Source organism: Meleagris gallopavo, chromosome 4 (genome assembly GCF_905368555.1).
Source record: "Meleagris gallopavo chromosome 4, MGAL_WU_HG_1.1, whole genome shotgun sequence".
Taxonomy (NCBI): domain Eukaryota; kingdom Metazoa; phylum Chordata; class Aves; order Galliformes; family Phasianidae; genus Meleagris; species Meleagris gallopavo.
The window spans coordinates 4,927,631-4,939,893 of NC_139407.1; the positions used below are offsets into that span (position 1 = coordinate 4,927,631).

General features: G+C 39.2%; 1 long non-coding RNA gene across 3 annotated transcripts in view; it reads right to left on the reverse strand.

The window, feature by feature from the left end:
* Positions 1–12,263, reverse strand: part of LOC116216613 (uncharacterized) — a 148,376-nt gene that overhangs the window by 34,220 nt on the left and 101,893 nt on the right. For all 3 annotated transcript variants that reach the window (XR_004159735.2, XR_014882769.1, XR_014882768.1), the window contains one exon: positions 8,769–8,911. This is a non-coding gene — a long non-coding RNA (uncharacterized LOC116216613). The remainder of the gene's footprint in view (positions 1–8,768; positions 8,912–12,263) is intronic.

Here is a 12,263-nt window from a genome sequence, read left to right on the forward strand (position 1 = left end):
GTGTGTCCCTCCAAGCCACCACTGTCAGACAAAATAGCCACAGTACTGGAAAATCACTGCTTCGCCCTATTAAATTTAGGATGCAGACAAATCAGCTTACCCAAAATGAGAGGCTTTTACAGTTACTTACAAGCTATCAGTGAGCAAACAGCACGCTGGCACATTTTTTGAGCAGTTTAAACTTATTCCTGCTTTTAAATTAAAGCCGCAGATAAACATAATGTTTCACGTGTTTCCTAGAGAGTATAGGAAATAGAGGCCTAATGCCATTGCCACAGAATGCCTTTCTCTAGCCTGCTTGCAAATACAGATATATAGATGCTTTTTTCAGCTTATGAGGAGACCGTACAAAATTGATTGTGAGGAACTTCATCATGCACTGAATGCCATTGCCTCCAGAGCCTTTTTAAAATCAGCGTCCAATGCTTTTGAAAACTTAATAGATTTAATATGGTTTCCCCTTCCCTTACGAATTTGCATCTTTGAAATTTCATGCAATTAAATTTCACCCAATTTCTTACACTTAAACGGTGATGAGTTATGAAATACTGAATTGAGAAACTGCCATAAATGTGATGCCTGGCGTTCCTACACCAACATTACATTGTAATACCAATTATGATCACCTAGCTATAAAATTGCTAATACAGAGAAAAGAAAATGGAGAAAAGAAAATAAAAAGAACACTGAATTGCACGGAAAGGCTGAAGGAACCAGGCCTCTTTAAAAATGGAGAAACAGGAGTCAGGAGAACTATAAACTGTAGAAAGTATGCGAGTGATTTTAGTACCTTGTCCACACAGACTGACTGAGAGAGATGCTCATCTAACAAATCCCTGCCTTAAAGTTACTCAGAAATCAGGTACACATGCTAAAGGCAGGAAAAAATAAATGCAGCACTATGCAAGTATTGATAAACTACAGCTTGACACCAGAACATACACTCTGAATCTCTGCTTTGAGAATGTCAACAACAAAAACAAAACGGCAGTTGTGAACGTAGTTAATATTTGAGTTTAGGTGAAAGAAACTCTCTGCTAATCACGAAGTTAATGAATAATGGAGCTAATCAGAAGCTGAGTTTGAAAAAAAAAAAAAAAAAAAAAAAGTTGCCGAAATTAACTAAACAAATAAAATGAACCAAACTGAATGGCACTAATCATTTAACTTAATCACTAACTTCTTAACAGCACCCTAACCCATAAAGCATGACAGCCCACCCTGCCCTAACCAACACACCCAGCCTCACCAAGCCAGCAGCTCAAGGGGAGCTCAGGCTCACAGACCCCTCAGTCACATGCATTTCAGCAGCTCCTGCACAGCTCTGATAAGGGGAGGAAGCTAAGAGGAAAAGGAGAAGCTACAGGAGAAACTGGAAATGCAGAGAGCTTCCTGAAAATTACACTGCAATTGCAGCATTTCCTAGACCAGGATGCCACAGGGTGAGAGCAGCTGCAATGCAATTCAGTGTCATAATCTCAGTGAATGAAAAATTAATAGATGGAAAAACATACATCTCCATCTGAATACATAAGTGATACAATTAGGCATTTTCATTTGGAAATAACACTGTGCACATGATTGTCCATATTCTGCACTATTATTACTGTCCTATGGACTCCACAGAACTCCAAGGAGATGTCTCATTTTTCTCTCCCTGTTTTCCTTTTTTGCTCATTATGCACTGCCTCGGTGATGTCAGTTGGCTTATGTAAGATTTATAAGATTCATGGTAAGGATGGCAAATGTTACGCTCAGTGAAAAAATTCCACAGTGTGCCGTGAGCATGGCAAGGTGCTCCTAGGCGTGGATTTTTTCTGCAGTCCACGCAAACACTGAAATAAAAGCAATACATAAAGAGGAGAGAGAAAAAGGCTCAGGCTTTGTTATTACACCAGATAGCTTGCAGAGTGCTGTAAATCAGGAAAAAAAGCAGATGAAACATTTTATACCAGGATGGTTCGGTTGAGGTAGCATTTCTCACAGCAGTCTTCAGCATTTAATAAACAAATAGTTTTTAAAAATCACCTTTTGACAAATTAAAAAACAAGATAACAATACCTTACTCTATCCATAAAATGGATTGTATTCAATAGTACGCAGTGGACAGTACAAAATAGATTCTATTCTGCCATATTTGCAAAGTAGATGAGCCAATTTTCATTTTCAGAAGTTCTGGTATAAAGGGTTTTTTTAAAATATTCTTTTGCTGTTTTTTTTTTTAATTCGAAATACGAGAATCAAACACAATATCATTCCTATTACTAACTGCAAGTTTTGTGAAAATTTGGTAATTTTCTATATTCCTCATTTGCCACCGTAACTTTTAAATCATATTTTTATGGCAATTTAGTTAGACAACTCAGAAGTTACAAATAAAAACTAGCAGCAAAGAGAAGGGCTCATGAGACTGGTGGTAAGTACATTAAACTTAAGATGAGTAGGAATGAAAGATGCTGACTTTATTGTATACTACTGAAAAAAAACAAACAACCTGTCCTGAAGAGCAGAGACTTGGAGCTTTGTCACTCTTTTCTATGGTGGCCAAAGGGCCTGTTAGCCTGAGCTCCAGCTTTGGCCAGATTTAACACTCAGTGCAGAGCTGATTCAGTCGTGTGGCTCTTGGTACAACTCTTGTTTTGACTAAAATGGGAGGTGTGCAGTCCCTGAACATAACCACACAGCAGGAAATGTAGTGGCTCTAGGCAAGCTGTCAAGTTTAAATGTGTGTGTGAGAGCTTCACCCGCCACTGGTTCACAGGTGACTCATCACCTTACCTTACAACCCGTTCTGCAGTTGAAAGCCTTTCTTTTTTCTTTTCCAAATCAGCTTTTTCATATTTTGTATTGTCAAGAAAAGGTTGCCTTCCTCCTCTGCAATCCACTTCTGCCAGCAACTGGAGGTTGTTCTCTGTTACTCCCAATAGCACATTAAACAGACCTCTGCCTTACCGACTCTAACAGTGATTTAGGCTATCCAACCACACAACCTCCCATGAGATTAGGAAGCATTACAATGATTTGATAAATGCAAAGTTGCATCAGAGAAAGAATAAAAGCATGCCAGCATCTAGGTTTCCTGCACAATGCGTGGAAAAGACCGGTTTTCCAGGTGTGATGCACGAAATGGTAAGTCATTATATTACATTTCCAGTTGATTAACTAGATTAAAGCATTGAGAACATTCATTACAGGCAGGTCCTACAGTATCCAGAGTCCAGAACTTCTCCCAGACAAATGGCACCTTCTGTCTCACAGTAACACTGCAGAGATAGTTTTGACATTTGAAAACAGAAACACTGCTTTTTCTGTTATGTCCTCTCATCTAAAAACTACAGAGGAAGAGATGAAACTGCATTTCTGAGATAAGAAACCAAGGAGGAGGCCACTGTGTGAAAACCTGGAGGCAGACCAGGGATGAAAAAATGTCATTTCTTCAATGTTTCCAGTACAGGTCTGCTATCGTGTGAGCACCGTTGCATTCAGTCTTCCAGGGAATCACGTGTAAGACAACCCAGCTGGAATCAGAGCTGCAGCAATTCAGCTCCGCACACACCTTACTTTCAGAAGGGAACACAGAAAACAGTCATTTTACCTCTGATCTCTCTGTCCTAATCCTTAAGGGAGACATACAGCACAACTTCTAAAGGTAACTGTTCGCAATGCGATTTATAACTCTCTTGGATTTCAAATATCAGGGATCTGACACAGGTGTGGGTTTTATGGCAAATCATAATCTCTCTTGGCATTAACCTCTCGATGTTTCACAGCCTGTAAATGAAACTGCCTCCCTTGCAATGGAAAGATCATCATCTTAATATGTCTCTCCACGTAGCGTTCCACCTAATTCTGTGGATACCAGACCTTTTCTCTCAGTCAGGCTAGTTGATACATATCTGATGATTTCTATCTTTTCAGACTGCATATGGCATTAAAGTCTCTTGCTTCCCTTTCTTACTGGAAGGAAGGCACAGGTGCCCAAGAGGTTTTTGGTAATTCTTTTTCCAGTTATGCTGGTTCTGCTACATCTATCATGACCACAAGAACATTCCTGCAGAGATCTCTGCATCCAACCTTATCAAGTACAGATTATCAGATGAGCACTGAACAATTAAAATGTTGGAGATTTTTTTTATTTTTTTTGGTGCAGACCCTATGTTTGCTGTCAGTTTTGAATTGCATGCAAGCTAAGGTGAGTAAAGAAAATTCATTCAGCCTCTTCAGGATCACAGGAAGTTGAATCATCCAGACAAAAGTGTAAAGAAAACTGTAGCTAAAGAAATAAATACTCTCAAAGCTCAGTGCACACTCAAATACTTTATCAAATTACGTATATATAATGCCAATGGATAGGACATGACATGTATTTGAATATCAGATTTTTTTTTTTTTCTTCCCCATTTCTCTTTCAGGAAGTTTTGTTTTTTTCACTGTTCTTCCCTTCCTGTATGAAGATAATTCAATTATCTGCAGCTGGTAAAACCCACATCTGGCACACACAGGCACTGATGCGATGCTTCTCTCCAAACACTGAGCCATTTTAGAAGTTCACGTTCCATCCACACCTTTCAAAAGATCAGTCTTCAGAAACAACACAGCAATTAAGCCAGTGCTTAACATTCAGTATTCTTTCATAATTTCTGGGCAGAGGGACACTTTGCTGAGCTTGCTGCTCCTGAAGCTGCAGCTGAGAGTAAAAAGAAGTCCGTGGCTTTGAACTTCTCTGCTCAGTTTCTGCCATAAAGATTAGAAAGGGTTTTTTGATCTGCACTGGGAGATGAGGGCTGTAGTTTTCAGTGGTAAATTCTAACAACCAAGAATAGCATAGCAGGAAAGTTTTGCTGTTGCTGATCCTCAGAAGATCACAATTCCTTGACTTGATGGCTCCTGAGGAACTTCTCCCAGCTGTCCACAAGCTAGGTGAGGATGAGCATCCTTCAGCTGAAATAGGCTGTATCACTGTGCAGAACAGGTTCAAGTGTACAGCTTGATACAGGAGAATGCTTGGAGACACTCCTATCACTGTTCCACTCAAAACACTGCTTTGTACAGTACTTTTCCTTCCAACCCACTTGAGAGGTGAGGAAAGAGACTACCTGAGAGAGACTTGGCATGGAGCTGGGAAGGGTGAAGAACAGCTGAATTTAGCCAACCAAACCTCAGACATTTCTCTGAGTTACAGTAACTGAGTCAGGAGAGAAGCATATTTGCTTTGTGAGTAAATCTGGAGAGAGCCAACTGGAATTAAAACATGTATATGTACATATCACATAAGCCACAGTCTCCTGGCCAAATTTACTCCCACCCATTGTATAGGTTTTATGCTGAAAATGTATTTAGTTGAGAAAATAAGAATGAGCAGCTTTATGAGATGGCTTTTGTAACAGATACAAACACATAAAATGGGTTTGCCTATTAAAGTGTCCTTAAATTAAGTGCATTTAATTCCCTACGTCCCTACTCAAACAAACATATTTTTCATATAATTCCCAGAGCTGCTTTAATTTCTAAACACAGAAATACTTATGCTGTCTCCAGGCAACTGGCCTTGATGCTATTAATTTGCAGGACACAAACAACAAACTGTGTCACTGAGTGGTACAGATGTTAAGAAAGCACTTCAGCATTGAATTTTAATTTTCAGCCTTCCATCAACACATGCAAAAAATCCCATTTTATTCTATATAACTTTCTTGACATAGATATTGTATCTTGATTTACATAAATCTGTGGAGGAAAGCAAGTTTAAATCTCCTGTGAATGATATTGTCTTGAAGCTAATGTCTCTGAAAGGTTTTTTTTACTGTTGGGTTTAACATCCATTACAAGAATGTTTGCAGTTTTCAGGAAAGGTGTAAAGTTCTAATTTACTCATAACTGCTTTACACAGCAGTAAGTAGTGTATTTAGTTAGCATAAGGTAATTTTGCATACAATACTTGATAGATACTGGAGATACAAGAAGATAGATACCAATTTAGCATAACACAAGGCTCAATATGCTGCACAAGCAGCTTAACTCAGACTACTTTCAGTAAGATGTCTAGGAAGTCAGACGAGGTAAACATGGGTGATCCTCAACACAAGTAAAGGTGGGGAACAGAGAAACCTTCCCCCAGGCAAAGATCAGGCAAATGAGGTTGTTCACAATGTAGGCTATGCTTACAAGATCTTAGAATCATAGAGTGTCTTGGGATGGAAGGGACCCAAGGATCATCAAGTTCCAATCTCTCTGCTATAGGCAGGGCCACCAACTTCCAGATCTGGTAACGGATCAGAAGGGGCCTCATGAGGGTGAAGTATAGAGGGACAATTGCTTCCCCGCCCCTGCTGGCCACCCTTTTTCTGATGGAGCCCAAGATAGCACTGACCTTCCAAGCTGCAAGAGCACACTGCTGGCACATGCTCACTTTTTCATTCACCAGGACCCCCAGGTCCTTCTCCCCAGGGTTGCTTTCAAGTTCTTCTCCCAGTCTATAGATACCTGGGATTACTCTGACCCAAGTGCAAAATCTTGCACTTTGCTATGCTGAACATCATTAGATTCACATGGGCCCACCATTTGAGTTTGCTGAGGTCCCTCTGGATGACATCCCTTCCTTCTACCTGTATGAGCTGCACCACTCAGATTGGTGCCATCAGTAAACTTGTTGAGGATGCACTTGAGTCCATCATCAGTGTCACTGATGAAGATGTTGAAGAGCACTGCTCCCAAGCCAGACCTCTGTGGGACACCACTCATCACCAGCCTCCATCTGGACATACTGCCATTCACCACAACCCTCTGTCTACAGCCTTCCAACCAATTCCTTCTCCACTTGAATAGTCCACTCCTCAAATCTCTACCTCTCCAATGCAGAGATAAGGATGTGGTGGAGGATCCTGTCAAAGGCCTTGCACAAGTCCAGGTAAATGACATCAGTTGCCTTCCCTTTGCCCACCGATGCTGTCACTCCACCATAGAAGGCCACCAGAATGGTCAGGCATGATCTCACCTTTGTAAAGCCATGCTGCCTGTCTCTTATCACTCACTCATCGCTTGTGTGCCTTAACATGTTTTCTAGGAGGATCTGTTCCATGATCTTCCCAAGCACAGAGGCGAGGCTCACCAGCTTGTAGTTATCTGGATCCTCCTTCTTTCCTTTCTTGTCAATGGGAGTGATGTTACCTTTTTTTTTTTTGTCCCAGGAACTTCACCCAACAGCTATGACTCTTCAAATACAATGGAGAGCAGCTCAGCAACCACATCAGCCAGCTCCTTTAGGACCCTGGGATGCATGCCATCCAGACCCATGGACTCGTATACATTCAGTCTCATGAGGCAGTCTCGGACTTGCTCTGCCCTTACAGCAGAGGGGATTTACTCCCCCAGTTCCGACCTAGAGGCCTAGGGATGTGAGGTTCAGGGACATGAGACATATATGAGAATCCTGGCTGCTAGTGAAGACTGAGGCAAAAAACTCATTTAGTACCTCAGCCTTCTCCATATCTGTCGTAGCCAGTTCTCCCTTCTCATTTACCAAAGGAGGTACGCTCTCTGCCTCTTCTGCCCAACGTACCTATAGAATCCCTTCTTGTTGTTTTTAACATCCCTAGCCAAGTTCAGTTCCATCTTCACCTTGGCTTTCCTAATCCTCTCTCTGAAAGTCTGGACAGCAGCCCTGTGGATCATTTGGATTAAAATAAAATCATAGTATATCTGATGACATCACATAGATTAAGACTATTTTATCATGATAAAAAGCAGTGAAATCAGGATTCAACACAAAATGCTGTCACTCCAGCACCGAGGATGTCCCCACATGGGGGTCTCTATCAACAAACTTTCTAAAATGTCCTTTAAGCATATATCCATTAAGCATATATCCTTTTAGCTCTAATGAGTTAATTTCTTGTTAACAGTCTTCAAAATAATCATAACTCCTGCGTTTAAAATTTGGTAGGTTTTGGGTTTTTTTTTTGCTTTTATCTGGACATTCACCAACAGCATATATTCACATATCATATGTATTTCTGAGTCACATTTGAACTGAATTTTTTCAGTTATGCATTTAATGGACAGTTTTTGAGTAAAATTATTTCTTATTTATTGTTTCGAGAATCTGAACTGTTTGGGTTTGTTTGTACTCCCTGTTTTCCCCTGTAGATTACCAGACAGCTACAGGTTTGCAGCCCCATGTCACTAAACCTTACTTATTATTGTTATTAGAAATACTGTACCTACTCTCATTCCCTCAAAAGAAATAAAATAAAACTCCTATGGCAGACTTCAGCAGAGAAGATTAAAATTTTACATGGTTCTGAAAACAGACAGAGACAAAACAGAATGACAAATTCAGCTGTGGGAATCATCATCTCTCCTTGCAACCACGTTTTTTTTTTCCTCCACAGCTCATGCCTTTGCCAGGCTCCCTGGAAAAAGTTGCAAGCAGTTTGTTTGATGAATAAGGTTATATTATACCAGCACCCATCAAAAGAGCACTTTTCTCTTTTGTTTAGAGAATACCTTATCTTTTTGAATGTAATGACTAGAAGAAGTGCTTGAGAGCATGAGAGAGAGAGTGATACCATTTCCAGAAATAAGAGCATACTAGAAACTGAATACCGTAGATGTCAAATAACTCATAGTTGTGAAGTGGCTCAAAATGAGGTTCCAGGTATGTAAGAGATTGGCATACGTTAATGTGATAACCCAGATTCATAGCTTTCTGATCCTGAAAGCTCTATCAGTGTGATATTATTTAGTTCAACCTATTGCATATCACATACCTCCCTGCAGCAGGACATACAATTTGTGATCAGCAGGAGTCCGTCCTCCAGGAAGGCATTCTGTCTTGAACTGAGAGCATCAATATATGGAAAATGCATTTCTTCCCAAGGGAGTTTATTCCAAAGAGCAGTAATCTTCACCACTAAAAAAAATAAGTAATGCATATTACCAGTTTGTATACATAAAAATATCTTCCAGCCCTGTAGTTCACGTAATAGTTCTCTTAAAGATTCTTATTCACAATAATAAAACCTTTACCACATCCCTAAAGAAAGAGATGGCTCTATATCTTGCCCTAAGATATATTTTAGAATTAGCTTTGTCGTTTATGTTTACATTGTCTGTAACCTTTTGAAAATGTGCATACTTGAACTGTATCTGCTACCTTGGACACATAACAGCAAATAAATCCATACTTATTTTCAGAATGATCCCTTATCCTGCAGACTCTGTTTATGTATCCGAAGGAGCACATCAATTCCTTTTGGTACTCCTTGGAAACAAGACCAGCTCCACTGAAAAAGAATGCATTGCATGTGCTGCAGGACTGCTCACAAAACAAATTAATGGGAAAACGGTTGCAAAAAAACACACTCTTCATCCAAACTAAGGTACCAGCACAGGTATCCTGTAAATCCTAAACAGTTTCAAGATCACTGCTGGATGGAATTCTTAAACCTGAAGGTGAACGCTGAGTTTCTTGTCCTTAAATATACAGTCCATATTTGGTTCTGTTCAACTTAAAATTTTGACCTTAACCTACAGCCGTCAAGTGTATTTGCCATGTCCTCATCACACGTTCAACACTAAGTTCACTTTTCTTATAATTTACTTATTAGCTGCTATCTGCAATAATTGCAATAACCAGCTTTGAAAATACATTAGTCAAATCCTTTGTTGTATGTGAGCTAAAAAAAATAAAATAGTAATAATAACAAAAATCATCCATCCTGGTGAACACTTCTATTTAGAATCAGTCCTCAAAACAGACGTACATAGTATGCCCAGATTTGTTCATAAGTTCATTTTATTTACAAATAAGCTTAGTTTAAGTGCTTACAAACACATTCTGAAAGCAGTCAGGAATACTTCTAACAAGCCATATAAAATGCAAGTACATGTAGTTCTTGTTTGCTCAGCCTCCTGCATACCAGTGCAAGTGCATCTAAAATGTTGTCCTCCTTTCCTCCCTCCTCTTTGACAGCTTTGTCTTACACCTTCCTGTTGCCCATGGCTTAAGAATTATTGCTTTTCTCTTATTTAAAATTTTTAAAAAAACAACACATTAGTTTATCAGGTAAAAGCAGATGCTAGAATAGATTCTCCAATTATCACATGAAATATACCTATACATATGTATGACTTTATCAGGTAGTAACAGGTACTGAATATTTATCCCTCCAGCCACAATGGCTACACATTACAAATGTATTACTCTTCAGTATCTACTATACAGCCTCTTCCCAGTAGTCTCAAATGGCCAAATATCACCTATCTCTGCTGAGGATGAGATTTTTTTTTTTTCCTTTTTCCTTTTTCCTTTTCTTTTGCTTCATTTTCACTACCTTCAATGCAACTAATCATGCCAGTGGTGTCCTCCAAAAAATACACGTATTAATAGCCATTCATTTCCAATTTTGCTGTCAAGAAAAGTGTGTGTGTCAAAAGGTCAATAAACATACAAATTAGAAATATTAAATAGACAAGTGAGGCTTTCAAATCAAATAGAGATGCTTTCTGGGTCACCTCTGGATATACTTTAAGCACCTCTTAAATTTCACATGATGATGACCTGGGATGAAATCCCCTTAGAAACCTCTGTAATCTAAATCTTTTTGTTCCTAGCCAAGTATGAGATTATTTATGTTTCAGTAAACATACAAAAAGCTTTACCCCTCCTTAACTAAAGGAGAAGCTTCCTACTATGAAGCTGAGCAAAACCATAAGAAAATCAGTCACTTCATGAAGAACTTAAAGCATAGCATGTATAAACTTCCTCACTTTATCATAATCTGAGAGAACAGTACACTCATAAACCTGAGACAGCAGTTCAAGCTTCCATTACAAAGATCTTTTTCAGGTCACTGGCATATAGCACATAGGAGATTATTGAAAAATCCAACATCAAAACCACAAGTCAGAAAACTGCATAAGCAGAAGACTAGGCAAAGAAGAGAGAAAGCATTGGGATCAGTGTTCTGACATCAGCATCCTACCCTCAGAATCCCATCGTCTGGTAGCCTCTGAATCCAAACCATAGCCAAGCATCTCCTGGATCCATGAAGTCCTGGATGAGTGAGGACTTGATCCAAAATTATTAGAATAAGCTCTAGTAACAGCTCAGTTTCCCATACATTTGTGTCTTTTCAGCCTCTATTTCTTACCTACAGCTTCCTTTTCCCCCTCCACCTCCTCATGTCACTCTGAGCAACAGCAGTTTTATGACTGAAAGCTGTAAGTCTGCTAATGGAGTAGCCAACACATCTGTGCTAATTAGCCACCTGGCTACCACTAAGCATTATCTAACAGTTGGATTTTGTGTGCCTTCCTTGCATAGCAATGCTTCAGCTGCCATTTGTTATCAGAGGCTTCAGTTTTATCAAAATACCATAACATTTTCTTGAAACTGAAATTGCTTCTGCTTCAAGGATGCACATGCACAGCTCTACCTGATGACACAGGAGCTGGGCTTTGGGCCTAATTCCTTTAATACAATGCAAAACAAAACAAGTTGCACTTTTGTTAAGCTCTTCAGCCATAATTTTAATGTATCTTTTCACTGAAGTTTCACTTCCGTAAAATAGAAAAACAGCATATGCCTTACTTCACAAAAATTGTACAAATATTTTGTGTGTGTGTGTTTGTGTGTGAAAAAGACAGGTGACCAGAAAAGTCGGAAATTACTGGTTTTATCTTAAAAGTGTAGTTTGGACAATGTCTAATAAATTAGGAAGCGGGCCATTCACAGAACCATGAAAGGAGAAACTGTTCATTTAATTAATTCTCCCTGTTTGTAACCTTGTACGTCAAGGAGGCTTTGGAAAATAATACATGAATGTTTAATTCAGAATTGAACTATGTTAGCATGGAGTCTGGGGTTTTTTTGCTCCTGCTAAAGAAAACATTTTCCAAGCCATTTTAATGAAGGCTGGCAATATCCGAAAACAGGCAAGCAAAACTGGCAGGCAATAAATAGCCTGAGCCATCAAAGAGAAACAAAGGGAAATCATTAACACTTGCATCCATTTTCAGCATTTTCTATGCACTCATACTCATCAGTAGGCACTCCAGCCAGTGAACTCTTTCCCTTTATAAAGAAGAGGTGAGTCATATTGAGAGTGAAAACCTCAACTAGAGCAAAACGTGAATAACACTTCTATCCCTACAATCTAACTGCAAAAATAAATCATGTATAAGCTGTCAATTAATTAAATATAGATGACAACTTCCACGAAAAGTCTCCTTTGCACAGTATCCATTCCTCTGAAGAGCAA